This window comes from Oryctolagus cuniculus, chromosome 8 (genome assembly GCF_964237555.1).
Source record: "Oryctolagus cuniculus chromosome 8, mOryCun1.1, whole genome shotgun sequence".
In the NCBI taxonomy this organism is placed as follows: Eukaryota; Metazoa; Chordata; class Mammalia; order Lagomorpha; family Leporidae; genus Oryctolagus; species Oryctolagus cuniculus.
In genome coordinates this window covers 25,297,743-25,316,858 of record NC_091439.1, presented here as the reverse complement: position 1 = coordinate 25,316,858, position 19,116 = coordinate 25,297,743, and the positions used below count along the sequence as shown (strand labels likewise).

The following is a 19,116-nucleotide window of genomic DNA, read 5'->3' as shown; positions in this document are numbered from 1 at the left end:
TCCAGAGTTTAATATAAAATCTCATAAAGCATTTGCTTTTTTTTTGGGGGGGGGGAATCTGGTTTCCTATTCTGAGGTTTATCCATGTTGCTGCATATATTAGTGGTGAATTCCTTTTTTGAGTAGTATTTTGTTAGAGATATTCTAGGAAAACCAAGTTTGAGCTTTCCCGTTACTGGAACAAATGCTAATGAAAATTTCAGGGTTACTTTACTAATTATGTGGTCAAGACAACCACACGGGTTGTTACAAATAGCCGCGGCTCACTGGGCTAATCCTCCGCCTTGCGGCGCCGGCACACCGGGTTCTAGTCCCGGTCGGGGCGCCGGATTCTGTCCCGGTTGTCCCTCTTCCAGGCCAGCCCTCTGCTGTGGCCAGGGAGTGCAGTGGAGGATGGCCCAGGTGGTTGGGCCCTGCACCCCATGGGAGACCAGGAAAAGCACCTGGCTCCTGGCTCCTGCCATCGGATCAGCGCGGTGCGCCGGCCGCAGCGCGCCGGCCGCGGCGGCCATTGGAGGGTGAACCAACGGCAAAAGGAAGACCTTTCTCTCTGTCTCTCTCTCTCACTGTCCACTCTGCCTGTCAAAAAAAAAAAAAAAAAAAAAAAAAAGCACATTGAGAGACAAAAAAGCCACTTTTATTGTTGTACAGTATCTTTTCCAAGATCAGCCGATCATAAACTAGGAATCTGTTTTCCATTCATCTATGGGCAAATCAGTCAAGAACTGGGTTATTTACAATTTTGCAAATACTCCCAACGATTTTCAATGTCAAGCCTGTTCTCCCATCTCTCACTCTGGCTGAAATATTCTTTCCCCTGTCACCAGCTGTGTGGATTACACCCATTCTTTAAGAATTTTCTCAGCTGGATATATATTCTTTCTTCTCTGATCTTTTGTAAGTCATAAGTGGTGTTATTGTAAATGTTTTTGAGTATCTTATTTTTATATTATAACCTCTTTAAGGGAAAGTTTATGCCAAATACATCGTGTATAATAAGTATTTGCTGCACTAGTGAATAAATCTACCAATACACAGGGAAGTTATAGGAATGTCCATGAGAACAGTGCCGGGATTTCAAAGGGAACATACACACTTTTTACTACATTTGGAGCCATCTGAGCTGTCCTTAAAGCCCCTCAACCAACATTAAAAATACAAGAGGATTTCAGTATGATACTGTACCACATTCCAGGCTTGAGGTCTAAGCATTAGAATAGGTAGTTTTGCCGGCGCTGCGGCTCACTAGGCTAATCCTCCACCTTGCGGCGCCGGCACACCGGGTTCTAGTCCTGGTTGGGCCGCTGGATTCTGTCCCGGTTGCCCCTCTTCCAGGCCAGCTCTCTGCTATGGCCCGGGAGTGCAGTGGAGGATGGCCCAAGTCCTTGGGCCCTGCACACGCATGGGAGACCAGGAGAAGCACCTGGCTCCTGCCTTCAGATCAGCGCGATGTGCCGGCCGCAGTGCGCCAGCCGTGGCAGCCATTGGAGGGTGAACCAGCGGCAAAAGGAAGACCTTTCTCTCTGTCTCTCTCTCTCACTGTCCACTCTGCCTGTCAAAAAAAAAAAAAAAAAAAAAAAAAAAAAGGTAGTTTTGATATGACAGGGCCATCTTAGGTTGAAAAAAAGGTATCTACCATAAAATGAATCTTAATAATTGTACACAACGTGGGCACTACTGACAACAAGCAGAGCTTCATCGTACTTCTGCAATCTGGGTTCCTACAATTCTTCTAGGCAAAACTCCCCAACTGACCTACACACCAGCTCTTAAAATCTACACTTTTGATCATTACATTCCTCTAGCATTGAATTCACCATGTAATTCCTATTCCTTTCTAAGGTCAAGTCTATTTCTTTTCTTTTTTGGACAGGCAGAGTTAGATAGTGAGAGAGAGAGACAGAGAGAAAGGTCTTCCTTTTCCGTTGGTTCACCCCCAAAATGGCTGCTACGGCCAGCGCGCTGCGCTGTTCTGAAGCCAGGAGCCAGGTGCTTCCTCTTGGTCTCACATGCAGGTGCAGGGCCCAAGCACTTGGGCCATCCTCCACTGGCTTCCCAGGCCACAGCAGAGAGCTGGACTGGAAGAGGAGCAACCAGGACAGAATCCGGCGCCCCAACTGGGACTAGAACCCCGGGGTGCTGGCGCTGCAGGCAGAGGATTAGCCAAGTGAGCAGCCAAGTCTATTTCTTACACTCTCTGTAAAGCACACCCAACATTTCTTGACCAATAGTGATATGTCCCTGTAAGTTTAGCCTTGTCCTTATCACATAGCTTCAGAAAATCTGATGTCTATGACAGATCATACTGCTTGCTATTCTTGACCTGACGTTCTATTTATAGAGGTATTTTCTTCAAACTGGGACCAACAGCCATGTGTTTTAGCTTTCTTATGTCCCTCACTACCCCTACCACAAAGCCTTTTACAAAGGAAATGCTTACTGAGTATTGAACAGATGAGTTTTATCTCATTTGGAAGTACATTGTGAAGACATATACTCATATGCCCTTAATGACTGGCAAACATTAGATAAATTTCATCATTAAAATCAACATCTAGAAATATAGGTCAAAAGTAATATTTTATATATACATTTTACGTATGATGGTGAGTTGCTTAAGATAACAGTATGTTATGGCTTTAGAACAGGTTCAAGAACTCTTACTTTTTGCTGGTCTTAAGGGTCTTAGAGATTAACTGTCACAATCTTCAGACTAACTAAGACTGCCAGCTGAAATAAAGACCTTCATACAGTGTGACCAGTCCACTTTAAACAAATTAGAGGTCAGGAGAGGCTCAGTGAGCCAGAATCAGAAACCAGACATACTCCAAAAAGATCACTGCTCATTTCAATCTGCATTTTGAACTACAGGAATCTTGGAGCTTAAGAGCAGGAAAGTTTTATCAGTTCATCTGAGGTTAGCAATTAGATAAATTATACAGGAAATGTCTAATACTAAAAAGCTTACTCTTACTAAAAAGTTAAGCATATCATGAACCAGTAAAAATTAGTAGTGTGAAGTGCTGCTCACATAAGTCTACATCCCCACCCATAGTACCTGTTTGCCCTGTGCTATAGATCCTACTGCCTAGAGGAAACCTGTTTGCTAAGGAGTGGTATCATGTATATGACATTTCTGTAGTCTCTAAGGCACAGTGCTATTCTGTTTAATAGTTGTATGAGAAAGTCTAAGGCCATTGGTCAAGTCCACTGAAATTTTTCAAGCAATTGGTGGTCATAGGATCTCTCCAGAATAAACACTGCTGTTTTAAAATCCTTTAGACAACCCTAGGTCTTCTGTTTTATGTAACAGCTAACACTCAGAAATGCTCAAAAAATTTTTAAAATATTTATTACTTGAAAGAGTTACACAGAGAAAAGGAGAGGCGGAGAGAGAGAGTCTTCCATCCATTGGTTCACTCCCCAATGGCCAATCCAAAGCCAAGGAGCCAGGAGCTTCTTCCAGGTCTCCCACATAGGTGCAGGGTCTCAAGAACTTGGGCCATCTTCTACTGCTTTTCCAGGTCACAGCAGGGAGGTGGATCGGTAGTGGAGCAACCGGGACTTGAACCAGTGCCCATATGGGATGCCATTGCTGCAAGCTGCGGCTTTAACCCACTACACCACAGTGCCGGCCCCAGAAATGCTCAAATTTGATAACTGAGTTCAAACTTCAAAAGCCAGATGAATCATATCATAATGTTCTGAAATAATAATCCAGCAGGATTATGAAGCCACTCAAAATTTTATTTTAGGGGCTAGTGTTGTGGCACAGAGTGAAAAGCTGCCACTTGCAACACTGGCATCCCATATGAGTGCTGGTTCATGTTCCAGCTGCTCCACTTCCCATCCAACTCCCTGCAAATGGCCTGGGAAAAGTGGCTGAGGATGACTCAAGTGTTTGGGTCTCTGCTACCCATGTGGAAGATTTGGAAGAAGCTTCTGGCTTTGGCCTTGTCCAGCTCTGGCTGTCATAGCCATCTTGGGGAACAAACCAGCAGATGAAATATATTTTCCTGTCTCTGTCTCTCTTTCAAATAAATAAGTGAATCTTGAAAAAAAATTCTATTTTAAGAAACTGTGGAACAGGATAGATTCAACAAAATCCTTAGACAGTTCTCAGTGTCCATCTGAAGTTGGACATTATATAAATCTATAGTGGCATCTATTAATGTTTCTCCAGCAGTTTTATTTATTTATTTATTTGACAGAGTTAGACAGTGAGAGAGAGAGACAGAAAGGTCTTCCTTCCATTGGTTCACCCCTCCAAATGGCCGCTACGGCCGGAACTACGCCGATCCGAAGCCAGGAGCCAGGTGCCTCCTCCTGGTCTCCCATGCAGGTGCAGGGGCCCAGGCACTTGGGCCATCCTCCACTGCCTTCCTGGGCCACAGCAGAGAGCTGGACTGGAAGAGGAGCAACCGGGACTAGAACCCAGCGCCTATATGGGATGTGGGCGCCGCAAGAGGAGGATTAACCAAGGGAGCCATGGTGCCAGCCCCTCTCCAGCAGTTCTGAGGGGGCCATTTATTAGTTAGCACTCCTTGTGGGAGAACAAATAGTTTCTAGCCTACTCCACCATATCGTTCTAATGGAACCTACCACCTAAAGTTCCTGGTCCATGAATGACAACCTAAGCCAGGTAAGAGTCTTCCCTAGGGATTTTCTGAGCTACAATAAGAGAAAAGGATCAACAACATTCTAGGGATGGGAACCATGGGTGTGACACCTGGGCCTATATATAAGGATATGTGGAAAAAATTAGTACATTGGACACGTGTGAAATACAAACCAAGTGCAAGTCATTTCCAGCAGCACCTAAGTCCCCAGTGGCACTCTTGCCCTTCCTATGGTTTCATTAAGTGAGCTGCCCTAATGTCCTTCAATAAACTCTCCTCCTCCATGCTACTTTGAACTCATTTTTGACAGGAAATCAAAAGAATTCTAGACAAAATAAGTCTTTAGAAGACTGGGTACAGAGATGGAAACTAAATGATTATACTGTTTTAAACTGGATTTGAGCCAGGGAAACAAGAGTACAAAGGAATGAGGGTGTTTATGTGAAGTTGGATCATGAAATCCGGACCATGCATCTAGGCAGAAGGAAGCTTTAGCAAGAACATGGATGAGTTTGAGGAATGGAAGTCATCAAAACACTGATAATAATTTAGGCGGTACAGCAAAATGATGCTAAACTACCTGATTTGTGACGTACTTAGGTATAGCTCCAGAATAGATCATAGAATAGCATAAAGTTACTACAAACCTCCTGCTGGTGACAACTCTAAGGGAAGTCAGAATAGGTTAAAGATCATTAAAGTGAGAGAATTCAAGGAAATAGAAGCTAGGACTCTCCACATGGATATCAAAGTCATCCCAGAGGTTGGTGAGACCCGCAGTAGAGATGGAAGACCATACACCAGAGGGAGGGGCAGCTAGGAGCTCGGAAGAGACACAAACAGGAAGAGACAGGTGGCTGGTTGAGAAATAGGAGTAGAAGCTTTTATGAAAAGGGGGGTGCTTTCCCATGAGCACCTTCCACCAAGGTGGGAGTAGGCAGAGTATTTTTTCTAAATGGAAACCAGGTTTCTGTGAAAGGCCAGGAAATGGAAGGTGTCTTTTGTTAAAAGAATAAGATTGGTGAATCTGTTTTGATTAGGTTCAAGTTCCAGAAGGCACAGGGGCAAGGAGCACACAGTAAGAGGAAAGGTTTGGGAGGACTTGCAGAGCAATATGGAGAAGACAGCCAACTGCAGAGCCTGCATGTGGAAAGTGCGAATACTTAAGAGAAGTGAAGATTAACGGCCCTACGGGATCTCAGGGCCTTCTTACAAAAAGATGTTGAGGCCTAGGAAGCACTGAATTGCGAGGAAGAGGACAGTTTGATAACCAGGGGTGCAATTTCTTTCTTCTCTAGCTGGTATTAGACACAATACACCGCATAGACTCACACAGAGACACATGACCAGCATTGTGATGCAGCAGGTTAAGCCACTGCCTGTGATGCTAGGATCCCATATGTGCGCTGGTTTGAGTTCCAGCTGCTCCACTTCCAATCCAGCTCTCTGCTAATGTACGTTGGAAAACAGTGGAAAATGGTCCAAGTACTTAGACCCCTGCCACCCATGTGGGAGACCTGGATGGAGTTCCAGTCTCCTGGCCTCAGCCTGGTCCAGCCCCAGCTGTTGCAGGCATTTGGGGAATGAACCAGCATATGAAAGATATCTCTAATTCTGACTTTCAAATACATACATCTTCAAAAAAAAAAAAATAGAGACATAACACTATTAGCAATCTTAAGGTTCTTTCATTAAGAAATTAACACATAATTAACGTATGCTGATTGAGCATCTCTTATATCCTAGTCATTGTACTAGGTTTTAGGTATGGGTTACAATGATAAAGAGATCTGTCTACAGGAAGCATAAGCTATGGTGTGGGATACAGGGAAGTGACAGTTACAGTATTTTGTATTCTGCCATGGGGAGTGCAGGGTGTAATGGTAATATGGGCAGTGAGGATGGGACGCAGACCCAGACTTAGGAAGATCAAGGAACCCTTCGTGGAGGAAATGCTGAATAAACAGACCCAAGGCATTAGTATGAATTAGCCAGCTGTGAGAAAGTGGAAAGGACAAGAGGAAAGAAGGTGGGGTGTTTTATGCAATGATCAGCAAGCATAAATCTCAAAGTTGAGAGAAAAAAAGGCAGAGACTCTGAAAGAAACCCATTTCCCATTTTATAGAGTTATTGTGGGATTGAGCTTTTAGTGCCCAGAAAATACCAGAAATAACTTCTATTATTCCTAGAACATAGAACTGAAGTTGAGTGGGAAAAGTGGTTAGAAATAGTGCTATATAAGCAAGCAGAAGCCAAATTATAAATCTGTATAAAGCATGATACTAGGGATTTAGACTTAATCCTGAAGTCCCTGGCAGACAGATTTCAAGTAGTGGAGTGAATTGTGAATTTCACGTTTTTTTTTTTTTTTTTTTTTTTTTTTTTTTGACAGGCAGAGTTAGACAGTGAGAGAGAGATAGAGAGAGAGAGTTATAGACAGTGAGAGACAGGGAGAACGGTCTTCCTTCTGTTGGTTCACCCGCCAAATGGCTGCCATGGCCGGTGCACTGAGCTGACCTGAAGCCAGGAGGCCAGGAGCCAGGTGCTTCCTCCCAGTCTCCCATGCGGGTGCAGGGACCCAAGCACTTGGGCCATCCTCCGCTGCCCTCCCAGGCCACAGCAGAGAGCTGGACTGGAAGAGGAGCAACCGGGACTAGTACCTGGCACCCCAACAGGGACAAGAACCCAGGGTGCCGGTGCCACAGGCGGAGGATTAGCCAAGTGAGCCACGGTGCCGGCCTTTTTTTTTTTTTTTTTAATTTCACGTATTTTTAAAAGATGGGAATGGGCACTAGGCATAGTTGTTAGGATGCCTGCATCTCCTATTGGAGGGCCTAGGGTGGATCCCTGGCTATGTTGTGACTCCAGCTTCCCAGTAATGCACACTCTAGCAGGCAGCAGTAATAGGCTCAAATAATTGGTTCCTGCCATCCTCATGAGAGATGTGAACTGAGTTCCCAGCTCCTGCTTTCAGCCTGGCCTCAGCCACTACAAGCATTTGGGCACTGGAGTTCCGTTTCTCTGCCTCTGAAATAAAATTAAAATAGAATAAAATAAAATGATGGGCTGAAACTAGCAGCAAGGAGACAAGGCAGGCAGTGATGAGAAACAGATGATTTCAGAGATATTTAGAAGGTAGATGTACTCATTTCCTAGGACTACCATAACATATTATCACAAATTTGGTAACTTAGCACAATAGAAATTTATTCTCTCACAGTCCTGGAGACCAGGAGCCTGAAATCAAGGTGTTAGCAGGTCTGGCAATTCTTGGTGTTTCCTGTGCGGCAGCCTAACCGCAACCTTTTCTTTCATTTTCATAGGGATCTTCTTCCCTGCATCTTTTATCTCTCCTTTCTTGTGTAAGGGTACCAGTCAGTGGATTTAGGGCCCACCCTAATATAGGGTAATCTCATCTCAAGACCTTAAATTACATCTGCAAAGGCACTATTTCTGAATAAGGTCGCATTCACAGGGACTGGGTGGGTTGACTTTTTTTTTTTTTTTGACAGGCAGAGTTAGAGAGAGAGAGAGAGAAAGAGGGAGAGAGAGAGAGAAAGGTCTTCCTTCCATTGGTTCACCCCCCAAATGACCGCTATGGCCGGCACGCTGCGCCGATCTGAAGCCAGGAGCCAGGTGCTTCCTCCTGGTCTCCCATGCAGGTGCAGGGACCCAAGCACTTGGGCCATCCTCCACTGCCTTCCCGGGCCACAGCAGAGAGCCAGACTGGAAGAGGAGCGACCAGGACAGAATCTGGCGCCCCGACCGGGACTAGAACCCGGAGTGTCGGTGCCGCAAGGCGGAGGATTAGCCTAGTGAGCCGAGGCGCAGGCCATGGGTGGATTGACTTAAACAGCTGGGTTGTACGACAGTACGATTCACTAAAATAAGTAACACTGGAAGAGAACCAAGTTTGGATAAGGAAGGTGCTGTGTTTCTATGGAGGTGCTCATGGAAATGCAAGAAACCAAGTAGGCACTAAGTCACATAAGTTGCAAGCTCAGTACTGGGCAATATGGGCTGGGCATGCGGGTTTTGGTGGTAACTGAAGCTATGAACATGGGTAAGATTGCCAAGAGACAAACTGCAGAATAAGAACAGAGTCCAGAGCTCTGTGCTACACAAAGTTTAAAGGGGGGTGGGGGGAAAACAATCTGGGAAACAGGGTAAAAGCAATCCAAGACTGATGTTCTAGAAAAGCTCAAGGAAGATGATGTTTCAAGCAGGCATGAGCAGTTTTTTTTTTCCCCCTAGATTTCCTCCCATTTCTGTTCAAGGCTGGAAAGCACCACAGACTTAAAATCACTTCAGCTCCCACAGACTCTTTTCTCAGTGAGTAAGTCCCATGCATGGCTTCTAAGCTGGATTACAGCTGCTAGACATACGTTCTCCAAGTTGTTTGTAAAAATCCTCGTTTACAGGTTTATGTGTAGCTCATAGTGGTGGGGATTCCTTAGAACGTTCTCGATCTCTTGGGAATCAACGATACCTTCTAGAGCATATCTTATGCAAAGTACAGCCATTGCAGGAGGAGGATCCCCAGAGAATCTTACCAGCCACACTTTGGAAGAGAAAGCTTGATACTCTATTAGCAAAGGAAATATATTTTGATTCCTAGTTTGCCAAAGATTTTTAGATAACAAATGGATAGTAAATGTTATCAAATGCCTTTCAGCATCTATAGAGATGATGACACCTACGATTTTTCTCCTTTAAGCTATTAAGACTAGTTTTATTTCTCAGCTTCATTGCCTGCTCTGTAAAAAAGAAATGGAACTGGGTTCTCCAAATATTTTTCCTTTGCCAGCTGGCATAATGTTAAGCTATGACAGTAGAGGGTGCTAGAAACTTTTCCTTCCTGATTCTTGCTTGCTTTCCTGGCCAACTCTTGCAACACACACAGCTTCTGTAGCACCCAGCTCGTGAAGTGCCCACATTTGTTTCCTTTGCTTGACTGTGGCAGTGTAGGCAGCTTCCTAAGGCCTGGCTCCTGCAGCGAAAGCGCCATCCCCAGAATCAGGCTCCTGCAGTGTTGGTAGTTTTTCCAGAACCCCCTTCTGTTTGGATCCCCCTGTTTTGTAGCAGAGTGGCTCTTTCAAAACACCTAACCGTAAATAGCTTTCTCTGACACCCAAAGGGAGAATTTTAAGCACTGTCAGAAGAGGGTGACATAGCAAAGCCTTGATGCCTAAAGTTCAAGGTGGATTTCCAGCATGTTTCACTGGCATAGCACCACAGCAACTTCCCTTCCATTCAATGAGACGTGGACTTGTCTGTCAATCTGTAGATCTCAGCCTAGGTCTGGGGTGAAGGAAGGGTTCTATCTCAGGGTTAAGGGTAGTGGCTGATTCTTACTTGATATTCCTATAATACTTGGAGCACTTTTTTTGTTAATGTATTTATTAATATATATGTTGAAAATGCATTTTTCTCTCATTTAAAAATGATTTATTTATTTGATAGGCAGAGATATAGAGGAGAGACAAGAGAGAATACCTCCCCTCTGCTGGTACAATTCCCAAATGGCTGCAATGGCTGTGGCTGGGCCAGTCTGAAGCCAGGAGGCAAAGCTTCTTCCGGTTCTCCCACGTGGGTGCAGGAGCCCAAGGACTTAGGACTGATGCAGAGAGAGAGAGTGAGAGAGAAAGTGTCTTCCATCCCCTGGTTAACTCTCCAAAAGGCCACAATGGCAGTAGCTGGGCTGATCCAAAACCAGGTGCCAGGAGCTTCTGCAAGGTCTCCCATGTGGGTACAGGGACCCAAGCACTTGGGCCATGTTCCACTGCTTTCTCAGACTATTAGCATGGAGCCGGATCAAAAGTGGAGAAGCTGGGACTCGGACTTGAGCCCATATGGGATGACGCCACTGCAGGAGGAGGCTTAATGTATGTCACTACAGTGCTGGCCCTTTATCATTATTATTATTTTTTGACTTATTTAAATGCTGTAGTTTTGTAGTATACTTGGAAATCAGGTATTGTGATACCCCTGGTAGCTTTGGAATCTGCAAGGAGAGAAGGCCTGTATTTCCGGGAATGGAGAGTCCCTACCTGCACTTCTGGGGAAGAAAAGTCCTTGTCAAGGTCCCCACGGGTGCCTAAAGGTCAACCAATGAGGATCAGACTTGCCTCAACCTTTAACCCCCACGCCCTGTATCTATAAAAGGAGCTCTCCCTACCTCTGATGCACTCTGTTGGGACCGGGGAACCTCACCCGGGGGGGGGGCAGAATCCAAATAAAAGCTTGTGAATTAATTGATTCACCTGCTTGGGAAGATTTGTTATGCACCGGACACCTTGCAACCCCAGCTTGAATTTATCTGTTGTTTTGTCCAGGATCACTTTAGCTATTTTTGAATTTTTTTTGTGTGTGTGGTTCCATATGAATTTTAAGATTTTTTTTCTTATACTTTAAATAATATAATTGGAATTTTGATAAGGATTGCTTTAGGTAGTGGGGACATTTCAACAATATTAATTCTTCTAATCCATGAGCAAGGAATATCTTTTAATTTTTTGTGTCTTTGATGATTTGATTTCATCTGTTTTATAAAGTTCATTGTAGAGATCTTTCATTTCTTTGCTTAAATATATTCCTAAATATTTGTTTTTTTTTTTTTTTCAGTGATTGTGAATGAGATTTCTTTTCCTGTGAGATCACTATTGGTATATGAAAATGTTACAGCTTTTGTATGTTAACTCAGTATCTTGCGACATTACTAATTGGTTTATCAGTACCAACAGCTTTTTGGTGGAGTGTTTAGATTTTTCATGTACAACATCATGTCATCAGCAAACATGGATATCTTGTTTCTTTTTTTAAAAAAGATTTTATTTTTATTTATTTGAAAGACAGAGTTATAGAGAGGTAGAGAGAGAGAAAGAGGTCTTCCATCTGCTGGTTCACTCCCCAGATGGTTGCTACAGCCAGAGCTGCAATGATCCGAAGCCAGGAGCAAGGAGTCAGGAGCCTCTTCTGGGACTCCCACGTGGGTGTAGGGGCCCAAGAACTTGGGCCATCTTCTGCTTTCTCAGGCCATAGCAGAGAGCTGGACTGGAAGAGGAGCAGCTGGGACTAGAACTGGAGCCCATATGGGATGCCAGTGCTTCAGGCCAAGGCTTTAACAGGCTGTGCCACAGCACTGGCCCCGATATTTTCTGCTTCTCCTTTCCAGTTTTGATATCCTGTTTTTCCTTTCCCCTCCCTAATTACTCATTAATACCTCTAATACTCTACTGAATAAGTGTGGTGAAAGTGGACATCCTTGTCTCATTCCAGATCTGAGGGGAAATGCTTTCACCTTTTCCCCATTCAGTATGATGCTGGCTTTTGTTTGTATATAGCCTTTATAATTTTGAAGTATGTTCCTTCTATATCCAATTTGTTGATTTCTTTTTAAAAGGCTGCTGAATCTAATCAAGTGCTTTCTCTGCATCTACTGAGATCATCACGTGGTTTTTGTTATTCATTCTGTTGATAGGGTTTATGACATCTATTGATTTGCTTATGTTGAACCACCCTTGCTTGCCTCTCTGATAAATCCCATTTGACGATGTGTGAGTAATGCAGTGTTAGATTCAGTTTGCTAAGATATTGCTCAGAATTCTTGTATCTAAGTTCATCAAAGGTATCTGTAGTTTCCTTTTTGTACTGTCTTTGGTTTTGTGAGTGATGCTCACCTCATTAAAATATTTTCGCAGAGTTCCATCCTTTTAAATATTCTGGAGTAGTTTGAAAAGTACTGAAGTGATGTTAGGGGGAGATTCCAAGATGGCAGATTAGGGATTGACATACTGCGCTAGGCTAGGGATGAACAGTTGAACAATTAAAAAAAAAATGTAGGAGATGCACTCTTAGGAGAGAAAACTGAACTGGAAATCCTACAAGAGGAAGAGGAATGCTTTGGACCTGTGTGGAAGGTGCAGATGTACAGCACAAACACAATATAAGCATAACTGCAGCAGCTGAGAGCTGGAGCAGGAGGTAATTTGGAGACAGAAGTGAGACCAGACTGCAGCAACCTGTGGTGATATATCCAGAGGGAGAGCAAGATGTGAGTCCAGACTGGATCCCTAGGGACCAGTGGTTGCTGGCGGAACCCAGTGGAAATAGAGGGGGCATGTTTATCTCACCCCAACTTCCCAAAACAGTGCCTGCTGCCCCACTGAGAAAGGGCGAACACCATTCTGGGTTTGGTTGGAAGCTGTGGAAGACTTCGTGTGTGCACACAGAAACTGGCTGAGACAAGACACCATCTTCTCAGCAGTACTGGTGGTAGTGACAGGAGACAGCAACACTGGGTCAGTGGCTCTTGTGTATGCATGTGGTCCAGAGATTCTAGGGAGGGAAAAATCCTCAGTCCCCACTGACTTTGAGCCTGGCTGGGAGGTAGCTAGGCAACCACATAGGACAGTGAGACACCTGCAGCCTCCCAGGATCGACACCTAGGCAGAGCTGTCTTGGTGACATCTGCATCTCTGTTGACTGGACAAGCTGGCAGGGCAGAGAGAAACCTGTGTACCCAGCAACTGTGGGAGCCTTATGTGCTGAGACTGTAGTCCCATTCATAATAGCTCCAAAAAGAATTGAATACAGTGGAATATTTAACATGGGATGTCAAAGATCTCTATGATGAAAATTAAGAAACACTAAAGAAAGAAACAGAAGACATTAAAAAATGCAAAAATCTTCCATGTTCAAGGATTGGAAGAATCAACATCATCAAAATGTCCATACTATCAAATGCAATTTATAGATTCAATGTGATTCCAATCAAAATAACAAGGCCGGCACCGCGGCTCACTAGGCTAATCCTCCGCCTAGCGGCGCCGGCACACCGGGTTCTAGTCCCGGTCGGGGCGCCGGATTCTGTCCCGGTTGCCCCTCTTCCAGGCCAGCTCTCTGCTGTGGCCAGGGAGTGCAGTGGAGGATGGCCCAGGTGCTTGGGCCCTGCACCCCATGGGAGACCAGGAAAAGCACCTGGCTCCTGGCTCCTGCCATCGGATCAGCGTGGTGCGCTGGCCGCAGCATGCTGGCCGCGGCGGCCATTGGAGGGTGAACCAATGGCAAAGGAAGACCTTTCTCTCTGTCTCTCTCTCTCACTGTCCACTCTGCCTGTCCAAAAAACAAACAAACAAACAAACAAAAAAAACAACATTCTTCTCAGATCTAGAAAACAAGATGCTAAAATTCATATAGAAACATAGGAAACCCTGAATAGTTCAAGCAATATTATACAACAAAAACAAAGCTAGAGGCATCAAAATACTTGATTTCAAGACATACTACAGGGCAGTTATAATGAAAACAGCCTGGTACTGGCACAAAAACAGACTTGTAGACCAGTGGAATAGGATAAAGACTCTAGATATCAATCCATGCCCCTACAATCAACTTATCTTTGGCCAAGGAGCTAAAATCAATCCCTGGAGGAATGATAGTCTCTTCAACAAATGGTGCTGGAGAAACTGGATTTCCTTATATCTTACATAAAAATCCACTCAAAATGGATCAAAGAACAAAATCTATGACCCAATACCATCAAATTACTAGAGAACATTGGGGAAACTCTGCAATAGATTGGCACAAGCAAAGACTTCTTGGAAAGGATCCCAGAAGCACAGGCAATCAAAACCAAAATTGCAAAGGGGATTAATCAAGCCGAGAAGCTTCTGTGTGGCAAAAGAAATACTAAGCAAAGTGAAGAAGCAACTGACAGAATAAAAGAAAATATTTGCAAACTACTCAATTGATAAAGGCTTAACATCCAGAATCTATAAAGAGCTCAAAAAATTAAATAACAAAACAAACAATCCAGTGAAGAAATGGGCAAGGAGTGGGCGTTGTGGTGCAATAGGCTAAGCCTCCGCCTGTGGTGCCAGCATCCCATATGGGCACTGGTTCAAGTCCCAGCTGCTCCACTTCTGATCCAGCTCTCTGCTATGGCCTGGGAAAGCAGTGGAAGATGGCCCAAGTGATTGGGGCACTGCACCCATGTGGGAGACCCATAAGAAGCTCCTGGCTTCTGGTTTCATATCAGCTCAGCTCTGGCTGTTGCAGCCATTTGGGGAGTGTATCAGCAGATGGAAGACCTTTCTCTGTCTCTCCTTCTGTCTGTCTGTAACTCTACCTCTCAAATAAATAAATAAAAATATTAAATTAAAAAAAAAAAAAAAGAAAGGGCAAAAAAAGGACTTGATCAGGCATTTTTCCAAGAAAGAAAATTCAAATGGCCAACAGACACTTGAGAAAATGCTCAGGATCATTAGCCATCAGAGAACTGCAAATCAAAACCATGGTGAGGTTTCACCTCATTCCAGTTAGCATGGTTCACATTCAGAAATCAACAAATGACCAGTGCTGGTGAGAATGTGGGGAAAAAGATATCCTGGTCCATTGTTGGTAGGATTTTTTTTTTTTAATTTATTTATTTGAAAGTCAGAGTTACACACAGAGAGGAGGAGAGGCAGAGGGAGAAAGGTCTTCCATCTGTTGGTTCACTCCCCAATTGGCTACAACTGCTGGAGCTGTGCCAATCTGAAGGCACAAGCTTCTTCCGTGTCTCCTACACAGGTGTAGGGGCCCAAGGACTTGGGCCATCTTTCACTGCTTTCCCAGGCCCTAGCAGGATCAGAAGTGGAGCAGCCGGGACTTGAACGAGCACCCATATGGGATGCTGGCACTGCTACACCACAGCACTGACCCATTGGTGGCATTGTAAACTTATGCAGCCACTGTGGAAGAGAGTATGGAGATACCTCAGAAATATTAATATAGACCTACCATATGACCCAGCCATCCCACTCCTGGGAACTTACCCAAACCAAAAGAAATCAGCATATGAAAGTTATCTGCATTTCCATGTTCACTGCAGCATAATTCACAATAGCTAAGATATGGATCAACCCAGATATCCATCAACTGTTGACTGGATAAAGAAATTATGGCATATATACACTATGGAGTACTACTCAGCTGTGAAAAAAATGAAATCCTGTCTCTTGTAACACGATGGATGCAACTGGAAACCATTATATTTAGTGAAATAAGCCAGTACCAAAAAGACAGATATGTTTTCCCTGAAATGTAATGTATTGGAGTGAAATAGACATTTCAAGATTCAATGACTGTTTACAGCCCTTGTCTGTTCCATTGAGGAACAGTGTTTTTTGTTTTTCTTCATACTATCTGTTGAACTCTTTTACTAAGTATAGGGTTAACTATATGATTGTTAAGTAAACGGAAAATGAAGGGAGTTTGAGAGGGAGGAGGAGGAAGGGATGCAGCATGGGTGGGAGGGTATGGGGGTAGTGTCACTGTGTTCCTAAATCTGTATATATGAAATACATGAAACTTATATAGCTTAAATAAAATTAAAAAAGAATCCGGTGACACGGCTCAATAGGATAATCCTCTGCCTGCGGGGAGCTGCACTGATCCAAAGCCAGGAGCCAGGTGCTTCCTCCTGGTCTCCCATGCAGGTGCAGAGGCCCAAGCACTTGGGCCATCTCCACTGCTTTCCCAGGCCATAAGCAGAAAGCTGGTTCAGAAGAGGAGCACCCAGGACTCAAACCAGCACCCATAAGGGATGCTGGTACTGCAGGTGGAGGCTTAGCTTAGCATGCCACAGCACTGGCCCCAAGTTTCTTTATTCTTTATTAATATCATTAGCTTTAAAATTTGCAATTATGATTAAATTTTATCTTTGAATCAAATTTAAGATTTTCTCTTCTTTAGCTTCCAATCAGATTTAATTTTTTACATCAAAAATTGTTTTTATTGTTCTAACAGGAAGTATAACTTAAAATTCAGACTCTTGTGGAGTCTAATTTGAAAAATCAGTTTTTATAAATGTTTCATGGACATTAAAAAGGGCCTTCTATTGTAAATTATAAAGTTTAATATATGTATTAAATCTTGCATCGGCTGGTGCCGCGGCTCACTAGGCTAATCTTCCGCCTGCGGTGCCGGCACCCCAGGTTCTAGTCCCAGTCGGGGTGCTGGATTCTGTCCTGGTTGCTCCTCTTCCAGTCCAGCTCTCTGCTGTGGCCCGAGATGGCAGTGGAGGATGGCCCAAGTGCTTGTGCCCTGCACCCGCATGGTGGATACAAACCAGGAGGAAGCACCTGGCTCCTGGCTTTGGATTGGCAAATAATAACTTGAGTTATTATCTGCTGCATCCTAGAGTGCACATTAGCAGGAAGCTGGATCTGCAGAAGGGTATGCATCAGATGTGGGATGTAGGCTTCCCAAGTGCTGACTTAACTGCTGCACCAAATACCTGTCCCTGCCTCACAGCCATTTTCAACTCTTGTTACTATGCATAATTTCAACTCATCTAGAACTTTTAAAATCCAGGCCAAGCACTTCTAGGGTAAAATTCAGTATTCCATTTTATCCTGATTTTCATTAATGGTTTCATATTAACTTGTTTCTCTGGCAGATTATAAATTCCTCATAGACTAAAATCGCATCTTATTTTGTATCGTCTTCTCCTCCCCACCCCAATCACTAACACAATATTAAGCACATAGTTCAAATTCTGTAATTCTTCAATGGCCCTACTTATGAAGATCCAAAGTCAGTTTTTCTTCAGCTGTGCCATGGACTATTAAGGAAAGGGTAATGTCTTCACGTTTTGAAGCCAAGGCTGAAAATGAACTCTGAGGGAAAAAAAGGCTGCAATGGTAGAATCGCCTCTCAAGTATCAATTCCAGAGGTTCTGGAGTTACTCACTTAAGAAAAATAGCATAGACATCAGTCACATGAGGATTCAAACTACAAGCTAAAAATACAAGCCCTTCATAACTCTATCAAGTGTCAACAATGATTTTTCAATTCAAGTGGGGCTAAATTATGCATAATTGCTAAAGAGTTCAAACTGACATGCTTTACAAGAAATTTCTCACCTCATTCATTCACCATTTGATAAGTTAACAGTGAACTTCCAGTCGGTAATCAAGAGCTGACAATTTAGTTGGTAGATACAAAATATAATCATGAAATTTAAATCCAAGACCAAATGCGCAATACTCTCAAACACGTAGTAGAATCAGAATCAAGCCCAGAGCACTCTGAGCTACATTAATGAGGATACACTTCACAGGGATGGAACTTTTGAGCAGGCTGTGAAGAATGGAGAGGATTTGAAGAAACATGGTGAAGAATGTTTAATGCAGCTCAGGAAAAGCTGACCTTCACACACCAGGATACACAAAGGAAAGAGCAGGGTCTTGGGGTAGCTGATGTTTATGCTTTTTCATAATCTTTTTAATTTCCCTTTATTATCCACATTTTTTTTGGATAGTTTTTTTTTCTTTTTTTAAACAAAAGGCTAGTCTTAGAGAGATCCCAGCTTGGGACCAGCCCTGACCCAGGCCTCCTGCAAGTTTTTTTTTTTTTTTTTTTTTTTTGACAGGTAGAGTTATACACAGAGAGAGACAGAGAGAAAGGTCTTCCTTCCATTGGTTCACCCCCCAAATGGCCATTAAGGCCGGCGCTGAGCCAATCTGAAGCCAGGAGCCAGGTGCTTCTTCCTGGTCTCCCATGCGGGTGCAAGGCCCAAGCACTTGGGCCATCCTCCACTGCCTTCCTGGGCCACAGCAGAGAGCTGGACTGGAAGAGGAGCAACGGGGACTAGAACCTGGCGCCCACATGGGATGCCGGCGCTGCAGGCGGAGGATTAACCAAGTGAGCCTCGGCGCCGGCCCTGTTATCCACATTTTTAAGTATTCAACTGCTCTTTTCCCTTCAATCTTCAGAATCGCTCCTTTGAATGGTTTAGGTAGCTTAAAAGAATATATTCCAAGGACTTGTAATATTTTGGGGAAAGTTAATTTTCATGGGAATAACATAAACAATTGGGATTTTGCAGTCCATATTGTAACTTTTTAAAACATTTATTTATTTTAAAAGAGTTACAGAGAGATCTTCCATCTGCTGGTTCACTCCCCAGATGGCTGCAACAGCCAGAGCTGGGCCAGGCCAAAGCCAGGAGCCAGGAGCTTCATCCAGGTCTCCCACATGGATGCAGGGGCCCAAGGACTTGGGCCACCTTATACTGCTTTCCCAGGCTATAAGGAGGGAGCCAGATCGGAAGTGGAGCAGCTTGGATTTGAACCCACAGGCGTTGGCTTAACCGGCTAAGCTGCAATGCCAGGCCCTATGTTGTGATTTCTGTAACAGGAAACTGAATAAACGTAATTGGCATGCACTCTAAATCAGGAAGGTAAATATTTTCTGGCTAACATAATCTGGTATATGCATGACCAAATCCAGTGTTCCTACAGCAGTAGAAATTACTCTAAAATATTAAGGCTTTTACAATTTCCCGGAACTTTGTCAAGTGTTCCACTCATTTATTCTAACTACATTTTCACTTCCTCTGCAGGAATAAGCAACTTACCTGCTTTCTTAGAAACAACAGTGCTCTGTTGTTCCCCTCACCCTATTCAAGCCCTGTCATGTCCACAGACCTTGACTTTCCGAACACAACCAT

General features: G+C 43.9%; 1 long non-coding RNA gene across 1 annotated transcript in view; it reads right to left on the bottom strand.

The window, feature by feature from the left end:
• The window catches only part of LOC127483149 (uncharacterized), a 59,636-nt gene that overhangs the window by 39,181 nt on the left and 1,339 nt on the right, over positions 1-19,116 (bottom strand). The gene's annotated exons all lie outside the window — the stretch shown is intronic.